At 39.7% G+C, this 10,768-nt stretch overlaps 1 protein-coding gene across 7 annotated transcripts in view; it reads left to right on the forward strand.

Annotated features, from left to right (window-relative positions):
- The window catches only part of aPKC (protein kinase C iota type), a 298,184-nt gene that overhangs the window by 277,654 nt on the left and 9,762 nt on the right, over positions 1–10,768 (forward strand). The window lies entirely within an intron of this gene.

Below are 10,768 nucleotides of genomic sequence, written 5' to 3' on the forward strand. Positions count from 1 at the left end.
AAGCCACAAGAAGGTGTGGTCTCCAATCTACACTTGGTAGTTGTTTTCTTACTGGCACTATAGGCATGGAAGACTGCATAATACTACCTCAGAAATCAAAAGTATAGATATGTACAAAAAGAGAGAACACTGTTAACCTTGGACTAAGTCTTTTCAAGAAATTGCATGCAATCATCAGTTACACAGTAGGATGCACATTAGTGAAATTTAGATATTTAAGAAGGCCATGGACAAATACTAGCGAAGTGTACCAGACTTGTGGGCTGTGGCTTCAGTCAACTTGGTTGATCTTCAGCTCATCCTTGGCCTGTCCTAGGCTGTAGGAGTAGAAAGCCTCAAGAAACTACTTCTAAGGTAACTCTAGAGTAACTAGGGCTTGATCCTCCCCCTTACCTAACTTGGAGATTAAGTCTTCTGCATGGTGTCCTAATATGTCCAAATATGAAAGCTGGCTGTTATTGCCATTTCAACCACACAGAATTTGATCTGTTGGAGATCAGTAAGAGAGTACCAAACCAGGGCCACAAAACTAGCAGATCTGGAGAAAATCAGAAGGGTACTTATAATGAGATAAACCAGTTCAGAGATTTTTTTAGCCCGGAAGCCATTTTTGTTCTAAATTGTAATATGAAATAATGAAAGGCTTCTGTACTTGAAAAAATCATGGACAATATCTCATAATGCTTCCCCATGCTGACAGATACCCAATGAATATGAACCGAATAATCACAGAATCTTTGAAAGAGTAACCATTAATTACTTATTAACAGGCCTTTATGCCCCCAACATGTATTTCAAACCCAGATTAGAATTCAGCATGAAAAATAATCCTTATACCAAGGTTTTCAAACACTTGTGTTACCCTTACAGAAATAAAAGCAATTACTGGTAATAGTTTAGGGAATTTTTAGCTGAGAAACCTTTTTTTTATAACTAAAATGGACATAATGAAATGCATTTATACTTGAAATACTCATGGAAAATATCTCATAATGCTTACCCGACCTGACAAATACCTAATATATACTAATTGAATAATCACAGAATCTTGTATAAGAATAACCGTTAATTATTTATTTACATGTTTTAATGTTCCCAGGACATGATTCAACCCCAGATTTGAATTCAGCACGAAACATTGTCATATTACTGAGGTTTTCAAGCAAATCTATTACCATCATAAAAGTAACAAAAATCACAAGTAATTGCTCAGGGAATGTTTTAGCCCAAATACTCCTCTGTTGTTAATGCTACCTCGCTAATGCAGGATAAGGCGAATATGTATGAAAAAAAACTTGTTATATATAGATATTACCTGACTCCACCTGCGAGTGAAAAGTCACCTTTGGCATGGCTGTATCAGTGGGAGTATAGTATCATCAAAGAACTTCTCAATCCAAAGGAGTGTACATTTCCCTCCTACTGGAAGAGGTGCAGCCTTTGACTACAGGAGCCTCTTATATAGGGAGTGAAAAGTCACCTTTGGCAATGCTGTATCATTTAGAGTATAGTCTTGTGTAAGAAATTCTCATACTAAAGGAGTTCACATTTCCCTGCTACTGGAAGTAGCACAGCCTTTGGCTACAGGAGTCTTTGGAAAGAGATCCTGGGTGACACCAGGGCTCTTTCTATGAAATTGATCCTCGGGTAATTATAGATAGAAAGTGACGTTATTATTCCAGTAGTAAGCATCTTTATCTGTGCAGTAATGCATATAGCAACTAGGAGAAAATATGTACCAAGTATTTGGAATTTTTTTTATTGTTGTATGTCATATCCAGAAAGGTAGAGAGTAAAAACATAAACACGTAGCCCCAAATAGCATGAAGATAAGATTATGTTCTAATAGGAATTTGTAATCTCTTGGACATTTTGGGTTATGAAGATAAAGTTTTCTTCTAAGAGGAATTTGTAATCTTTTGGACATTAGAATTTCATTTCGTTTGAAGTCTACTACAACCTTTTCAAAAAAGTACCAGATATGCAGATTGCAGTACTATATCAGTGGAATTATTTGCCTTCTTGAAAAATCTTGTAATTTGCAATGAGGTGTGGATTTGGAGTTTATGATAGTTTTTGCAATAAGTTTGTTTGGCGATTTTTAGCTTAGTGAGTACTGATTAGTCAGTAGTTATTAAACCCAGCAACATGGAGATAGCCTCACCTGAATGGGCTCACTAAAGGAGGGGTATTCCTGGGGCAAATATATGGGTGCTTCTGTGGGATCCAGAATAAGAGTGATGAGGTTGAAAGATTATTTTTAAAGTAATTGATCAGATGACATGAATATGTTTGGTAAACACTTATTTTATAGAGATTATCGTTTCACGCCATGCTGTCCTTTCTTTCATATCCCAGCCCCCTCCCCAGGGCTACCCTAGGAGTTCATGCTAACCTGTCTCCAGGGCCTGCTTCAAGCTCTTGACTTGCTTGATAACTTGAAGCATGTATAAAGGGCATTTTAAGTGTATGTTGTATGGCATAAATCATCATATGGTAGTGGCACTGCTGTGGCATTGCTGCAGAAATGGGATCATAAAACTTGTTGTGTAGACTGAAGTTGGGAGAGCTTAGATAACCATTGGTTGTGTTTGGGGACCTGTCATCATCACAGCAATGCTACTCAGCCCATTCTTTCCCTCATACTTCTTCCTGTTATACTTTTTTGGACTCAGTTGATAAGGAAGCACAGAGAAGCTAGACATGCAGAAGGTAAGTTTACCAGTTACAGGCTACTACCAGGAACCTCTTTTGGCTTCAGACATCTCCATACTACCATCATTTTCCATCACATGCTCCTGCAGGTAGGTGCACAGGTAAGGGCTCAGGTTGTGTGTCAGGGAAGGAGTGGATGGTCAGCCTGGCCACAGTTCTTATTGTATATTGAATTTGTATCATTCTATTGAATTGCAGAAACATATTGTACTTCATAGTTTCTCACGTATTGTACAAATGTAACAGATCTCAGGATGTTTTTAGTCAGGAGATGTATAACAGAAGTATTTGCATTTACTTAAGCAAAATTTGCAAAATATGGTATGTTAGAGTTGCACTTTTATATAGCATAGTGACTTATATCAAGAGATATTATAAAAGATATGTTTCACATAGTGGAGTGAATTATGTCAGGCACATTAAAGTATGGGAAAGTGATTTTATGCACAGGTGGATAGAACTGAAGCAACACCAAAAAAATAACGTTGGTAAAACTGCACTCCACAGTATAATCCGTTAATCTGATTTGCTCTTCCATGTGAAGCAGATTATATGATGTTATTTCTACTGAAACATTGGTAAAAGGCCACACCACTAAATGCACTTATACATTTATTTTTCTTTTATATTAACATAGTTCTTTATTAGAATTATAACTGATTTTTTAAATTCATCTAGTCATGTTATTAGACAGTAGCAAACATATACCAGAATTACGCTTAAGAAAACACAATTGTCCCATTTTACTCCTCACCAACAGGCACCAGTTTCTTGTACAGTATGAATAATGACAGTGTGTATGTGTGGGGGGGGGGGAGATATTGTTGGATCAGTACTGTTAAATATATAGTAAAAAAAACTAGGTAAAAGCCAAGTTACTTATGATACAAATAACAATGGTAAACTTGCGTAATATTGAGTGGTGATGATGTGCTGTCCACTCTTACCAAAGTAGCATTCATAGTGTTTACACTTTTTCATAGAAATGCTAGATTATGACACACAAGGAAACATCACCAGAGTCCGGGTCCTAAGATGTAAAAACACTGCAAACATGAAAACCCATGTTTGCAGATTTTTGTCATTTGACTGATTTCCAGTTCTGGCCTTGTCAGGTCCTGATTTTATTGAATACCCTAGAATGCATGATGCTGCATTACCTTCTGTTCATTTATGTATACTTTACCATATGTTGAGTTCACCTTTAGACCACTGGTATGTTGGTATTTCTGCTGTCTTTGTGTGTGTGAAGAGCTGATTGGTTCATTTAAAAATTTGGAGAAACTTGTTGAGGCCTCTTCTGGTTTTTTATGTGCAAGTAGAAGGCTAGGCAGTTGTAGGTATTGTAAATTTAGGCCATTTTCCCTGATATTACTGTGTTGGATCTTTGCCTTTCAGTGGATTTAACTTGCATGTCAACCAGGACTATCATTCCAGTAAAATGCAGTTTTAAAATCTAGGTTGAGGATTTGGCTGCCTTGTATTTTTAGTATGCTTAATTTGCTGTATCAATAGCATTTTCTCTAAAGAATACAATTTTAGAGCTTTTAACCCATATCAGTAGCCTTAACTCTTCAGAGAAATCAGTGGAGAGCTTTTAATGTGTCCCAGCAATCATTATGCTTTATGTGGATAGTGAAAGACCTTTAGTTATTTAGTTATTTTCTTGCTTAACAATATATTTATATTTACAGCAGTATTTAACATTACTGGATAGATCAGGTGGTTTGATCAGTTTCATCTTAAGTCGCAATTGCTTCCCAGCGCTTGAATTTTAAACGGTCTTCTGGTATCATTTTCATTCTTCGTTAGTTAAATTGTCATGTTCATCAAATTGGAGGCCATCCAGCATTATAACACCAAAGTCTTCGGCACACTTTGTTGCATCCTGTTTTTTCATGGCTATTGGTAAGGGTAGAGTGTTCCAAAGCTTCGAGGTGTAGGGAATGAAACTCTTATCACAGGCCTGGGCCTCATTTACAGACCACTACCAGAGGAAATGCTAACCAGATGGGTCCAGCTGGTGAGAAGTAAGCATCCTTCTTTACGACGTGAACTCGTGTGATGGCTATAGCTTGGAAACAGCACCAACCACAACACTGTGGAGACCTATTCTGTTTACTCCCACCTCATTCCCCCCCCCCCCTTCCCCGTCCCCTTTTTTATTTCCCAAAATATATTTACATTTTTATAACTATCTATTCGCGTCCATTTTTTTATAACTGTATTCCGAGCTGGGGTGTATTGAGAAAGGTAGGTGGGGGGGGGGGGCGAATGTGAGCGCCTCCCCTCCCATCTTTCCCCTCTCCCTTTGAGCTATTCAGAATAGAATAAATTTACTCAGTGATGATTTATTTATTGATTTTTTTCTCTCTGCCGCCCCCGTTTAGTCGCTGGAAAGGAAGCATGAATAATTAGGGAGGCTGCTGAGGCGAAGGCTCTGTGTAAACGACTTTTATTTGTACGCAGCACTTAACGGAATTTTGACGTCAGAGCGATGCGTAGGGGACAGGACTTTACGGGGTCTGAAATATGGTAGAAATCTAAAATTTTGAAAATAAGTATGTTTTTAACTTTCAGTGATTTTCTGTATTGTAATGGCCAGTGAAACGACTGTGTCTGAAAACTGTTGTCTTTCTGATAACGAAATAAGTTTTATAACGAAATTTTAGTATCTGTGAAAGCGTTTTGATATATTTCATGGAACGAAATAACCTTTATTGATATCATTTGTCTTGTGTTATCAGATATCGTAAATTTGTTTTTAAGAATATTTATTTTCATTTTTACTTTACAACAGCTGTATCCAATCTTATTCTCTCTCTCTCCCTTTCCCTTAACCAAATCCTGGACACGATCCTGAGTTGGAAGTGAATGTCAGATTTTCATTGTCTTTCCATTCTGAGGCAACTCACGATGGATCCATTCCTCTTGACGTGGTGTCCTGAACGGGAGTATTATCCCCGGTAATGCCTCTTATAGTTTTTCACTTTTTTTGTGACACGAAAGTATTACTTTGATGTGGAATAAGATTTTCGTTCGTAGCAGTTATCATTGTCATGTATTTATAAAAGAATTTTGGACTGTTCCCTTGAACAGATAAGCTTTGGAATTCGTTTTTTCCTCTTGGTTTTTGTATTTACGTATTACATTTCAACCTTTAAGTCAGGTCTGAATACACCATTTGTTTATTCCAACCTTTTTACCCCCACTTAAGCCTAAGGTGGCTTTTAATTGGTTCGCTTTTTGTCCGCCCAGTGTCGGTTCACTATAGAAAGAAAATAACCTGGTAGAATTATCTACATGTGCAGGACATTATTCTCATTCCCATTTCAGTGAGGTGAATTGGGTGCACCCAACCTCCGCAACATCCTCGGTGCATTCTCAGTGTATCGTCGGGAAACCTGGACCTCCACACTTATAAAAGTTATTACTTTTTAACTCAGCACTTGTTAATTTCGTTAAGTGCGGCTGCTGAAGTCTCCGTTCGGACGGCCTTCCTACTTCATTCTTCCAGTGTGTCCGATCCTACATTGTTCCTTTAGCATTTTCATTTGAAATGTTCCTCGCTCTGATCACTTTATTTTACTTAGATATCATCTGTCTTCCGTTGTCTACCGTGCCACGATTGCCTTTATCGTCCTTGACCTAGCGATCATCTGCCATACGTATGTTCTCTATGACTGTATGAAGCTCTGCAGCTGTGACCTTCAAGCGCATACAGTTATTAACGAATTTGTTTCGTAGTTATTTTTTTTTTTATCGTGTCACAAGGAACAAATTTTACCTTGAGGCTGATGAAAGTGGCTGTGTGCACTCTTTATTTTCACCTAAGCTTAACTTTCCTGGTAGCGTGAGTGGAGATTTTGCTCCAGGTGCAGTGATTTCATTTATAGCGTAGCACTTCCCCATTTTTTTTTTCAATTCCCCTTTCCTTAACTTGGCAAGGTCCTCTTACCGTTGCTGCTTCACTCGTAACTGCTGGTTGTAAACGGGCTATGTGCTTCCATGTGTTTAAGGCGTCAGGTAATTTTGGTGAATGGTGTGGTAGGTTGGGTCAGGCTGCTCTGTGGCGGTGAGTGGAAGTGTGAATCTTTAAGGTGGGCAGTGAGGGTTTGCAAGTGCAATTCAAGGTGGGCTGGTGGTTGGGTCAGAACCACGTATCCCTAGGGGAACCGAATGTGGAATGTAGTGGGTTGTGTAGGTAGTGTGAGGAGGACCTAGCAGAGTTGGATGTTAGAGAGGTGATTGCTCGTGTGGGGGAAAAAAAAAATAAATGTGGTCGATCCTAGCGTAGTGGTAGAGGAAGGTGGTGGTGGCTAGGCTGTCCAGTCCGTATTTGGTGCGAGGGATGATAGCGTGTGGTGCGAGAGAGGCAGTGAGTATTGTGTGGGTCAGCCCGGGTGTGGTGTTGAGGACAGCGAGTTGCGAGGCAGCTGATGATGATGGGTGTGAAGTGAGTCAGTATGGTTTTGTAAGTTGGCTGGCCCCGTGTCGCCTACCCAGTTGGGCTTCAGCGTGACCTGCATCACACAGGATTCCCCCCAACATTTTACTACCACAGTGTTAAGTCTCCCATTGTTGTATATTTCTGAGCCTGTTATTCAGTTGCCCTTCCCCACGTACTCCAGCATTTGGCCTTCAGTAATATATATATATATATATATGCTCGTGCACCATTATTTTCATTTATAATTTTGTTCCCAGTTGCTTTAAGATCACGGGTCTCATATAACATTCTGATTCATCATTTACCCTGTACACTGTCACTAATAGTAGGGCATTTTTTCCAGGGCTAACAGTGCTTCACCGCGTATATTCACTTCGCACATTTAGGTTGTTTGGCGAGACCCGTGTCCCCGCTCATCCTTCCGCCCTTTCGCACAGAGCGCCCACACTATTATGCACTCCATTTTTATTCCTATGTTAGTTTCTGTTGCCCCAAGACTTCAACAGCTTCCATAAACTCTTCCTATGTTTTCAGCTATGTTTATCGACCCTGCATTTCAAACTCTGTTGTAAGTCTTTGCTGTAGCCACCCGTCATTCATGTGTATTTTTTTTTTTATGAACTTATTGTGCTTCTAAACATTAGGCTAAGCACTTTCCCAGTGAGGTTTTCGGATTATATTTCGTGCTCGCGTATTCTTTTCACCCCCCCCCCCCCTTCCTTATTTTGTGCAGTGCGAGAAACTACTTTCGCCTCTGCTTCACGTATTTTTCCTCGTTTGCACCCAAGAACCTTAATTGGTTACATCAACACGGAGGAGTGTGGAAGAAGCACGTCAACTGCGAGGCATCTCTCACAGTCCAGACTTTCATTTACGAAGACTTACACATCTCCATCATTTCCTTGCACAACTCCCGTCTTAGCCACATAGTAATATTAGTACTGTCGACTCTGCCTTTCTATTGCCGTTCATATTTAAGAATAAGTGCCAGATATATAAGCTCATTCACACTTTACACTTCTGCCGCATATTTTTCCCAACATCCTCCATCGGCACATATCACCGAATTACTCGATCACAACGCCTAGCTCCTATTCTGTTTCATGATGGTTCACAGCCGTTACCCTGTGGTCACTGTATCCTTCATCGTACATCAAGACAGAGCCTCGGTGACATTACACATGCTTGACACACTTTCACTTACATGTCAAGCCACAGATGTCACTGTTTACTGTCACAAAAGCCCTATGACCCTCATGGGTGGAGGGGGGTGGGTTCCTAACAGTAATTGCTTGTTTATGCATAACATAAAGCAGTAGTAACTTCATAAGCTCACGTTTATCTTTCATCGGGAACAAAACAATAATACCTTACGAAGTGCAGAAATTGCGTCTTCAAACACGCACTCGCGTTTCCTTGTCCTTGTTCTCTCCTGCAAGCGGTTCATTATGCTTTCCACGGAGGCTCTGTTGGTTCTGCCATGTATCTCGAGAGTCAGTCGTACTTGATAGTTATTGCCTTGGGATTTATTCGTGTACTTGACCTGACTTGCAATACCAATGTGGATACGAATCTGAATATGGGTTTGGCGGAGCAAAGGAATTAGGGGTCGAGGTGGTGATTTGGTGAAGCAACGAGAATTCTCGAGTGTTTCAAGCTAGTGACGGAGGTATGTGGTAGTTCGTTACTCGGGGAGTGGAGAGAGGGGAAGTGCGAGGTGAAGATGCAAGAAAATTGAATGTTAGGAGTTTTGGAAATGTGCGTGAAAAAGAATATATATATATATATATATATATATATATATATATATATATATATATATATATATATATATGAGAAATAGGGATTTTTATTAGTTATAAAGAGAAAATGTAGATAATAGCATAAAATGTGGTGATAGGTGATGTGTGTGTGTGTCTGTCGAGAATTTAAGTTTATTAGACAGGGATGGTAGAATAGGTAGATGAAATTCCGTGGGTTAAGGGGAGAGGTTTGGTTAACTGTCAGTCCTGGGTGATGTGGTAATTGTGGTACAGTGGGATTCAAAATCTGTGGAGAATATGGAAATGAGTTTACGAGAGTAGAGGAACGAGAGGAGCGTAGTAATGTAGTGGAAATGACGACTGTCAAGGGGTGAATGAACAATTGAGTGGAATGGGAACGACGGTTCAAAGGGTGAATGAATAAGTGAGTGGAATGATAACTTACGAACCAAGGTGAAGCAGAGGTGGAGGCTGGGTCACTAGAGCCGTAGTTGGTTAAGCCTGTTTCAGTGACCTAACGGCTAACCCAGGTTACCCCATGCCCAGATGTAAAATGGAGACATTATATGATGATGTATTTCTGGTGATACGTGGATGAGTGTGGCGCCTGGTCTGCCCGGTTGGCGGTGTGAAGTTCGCTTCATCGGTACGTGTAATGAGAGGGTACGTCAGTGCGCTTGAGTAAGTGTTATGTTTCTTAGGTACGAACATCTTCATTTACATTCGCCTGCTAGAACGGGTGGGTAGGAGTGGAAGGGTGGATGAGAGTGAGGGAGTTAGAAAAGATATCTGCTAAGCATCAGGGTGTGTGTGTGTTGTATGTATTGTTTATGAGGTAATATATATATATATATATATATATATATATATATATATATATATATATATATATATATATATATATATATATTGGAAAGGATCACAATTTTGCGCTTGATCAAGTGTATTCCTATGAGTCCGTGGGGAAAATGAAACACGATAAGTTCCCAAGTGCACTTTCGTGTAATAATCACATCATCAGGGGAGAGACAAGAGAGAAATAACAGTTGATATACAGCAAATGTCGTCCTAGCTACGTCTCTTCGTTGTATATTATATTACACGAAAGTGCACTTGGGAACTTATCGTGTTTCATTTTCCTCGTGGACTCATAGGAATATATATATATATATATATATACTTTTTCATACTATTCGCCATTACCCGCGTTAGCGAGGTAGCGTTAATAACAGAGGACTGAGCCTTTGAGGGAGTACCCTCACTTAGCCCCCTTGTCAGTTCCTTCTTTTGGAAAATTAAAAACGAGAGGGGAGGATTTTCAGCCTCCCGCTCCCTCCCCTTTTAGTCGCCTTCGACACGCAGGGAATACGTGGGAAGTATTCTTTCTCCCCTATCCCCAGTGATAACATATATATATATATATATATATATATATATATATATATATATATATATATATATACACCTTATCATCTGATCTCCTTCCTCTGAAACTGGACAGTGTATACTGGTATCTAAGGCAGGAGGGTTATCATCAGAGGGACATGTCAATCGGACAGGGGAGGGGTTGGACCGGCCAGTGATGGATGTCATGTGCTCACACTCATGTGCTTCGGTAGGGGGTTGTTTTAGGGGAGGAGAAGCTGGTGGGGCTCTGGTGAGGCTTTTTCGCTTTGTGTCGTGGGATTGAGATACCTTCTTGCCGCTTCCTGTATCAGTGTACATGTTCTTTTTAGTAGTACTTCGGACTTAGCATGTGTGATGTTATCAAATTGATATTTAAGAGGAGGACAAGAGATAATAGTGTAGTCCATCTCTTGATTAGATTGATTTGATTGCT

Source organism: Panulirus ornatus, chromosome 13 (assembly GCF_036320965.1).
Source record: "Panulirus ornatus isolate Po-2019 chromosome 13, ASM3632096v1, whole genome shotgun sequence".
NCBI lineage: Eukaryota > Metazoa > Arthropoda > Malacostraca > Decapoda > Palinuridae > Panulirus > Panulirus ornatus.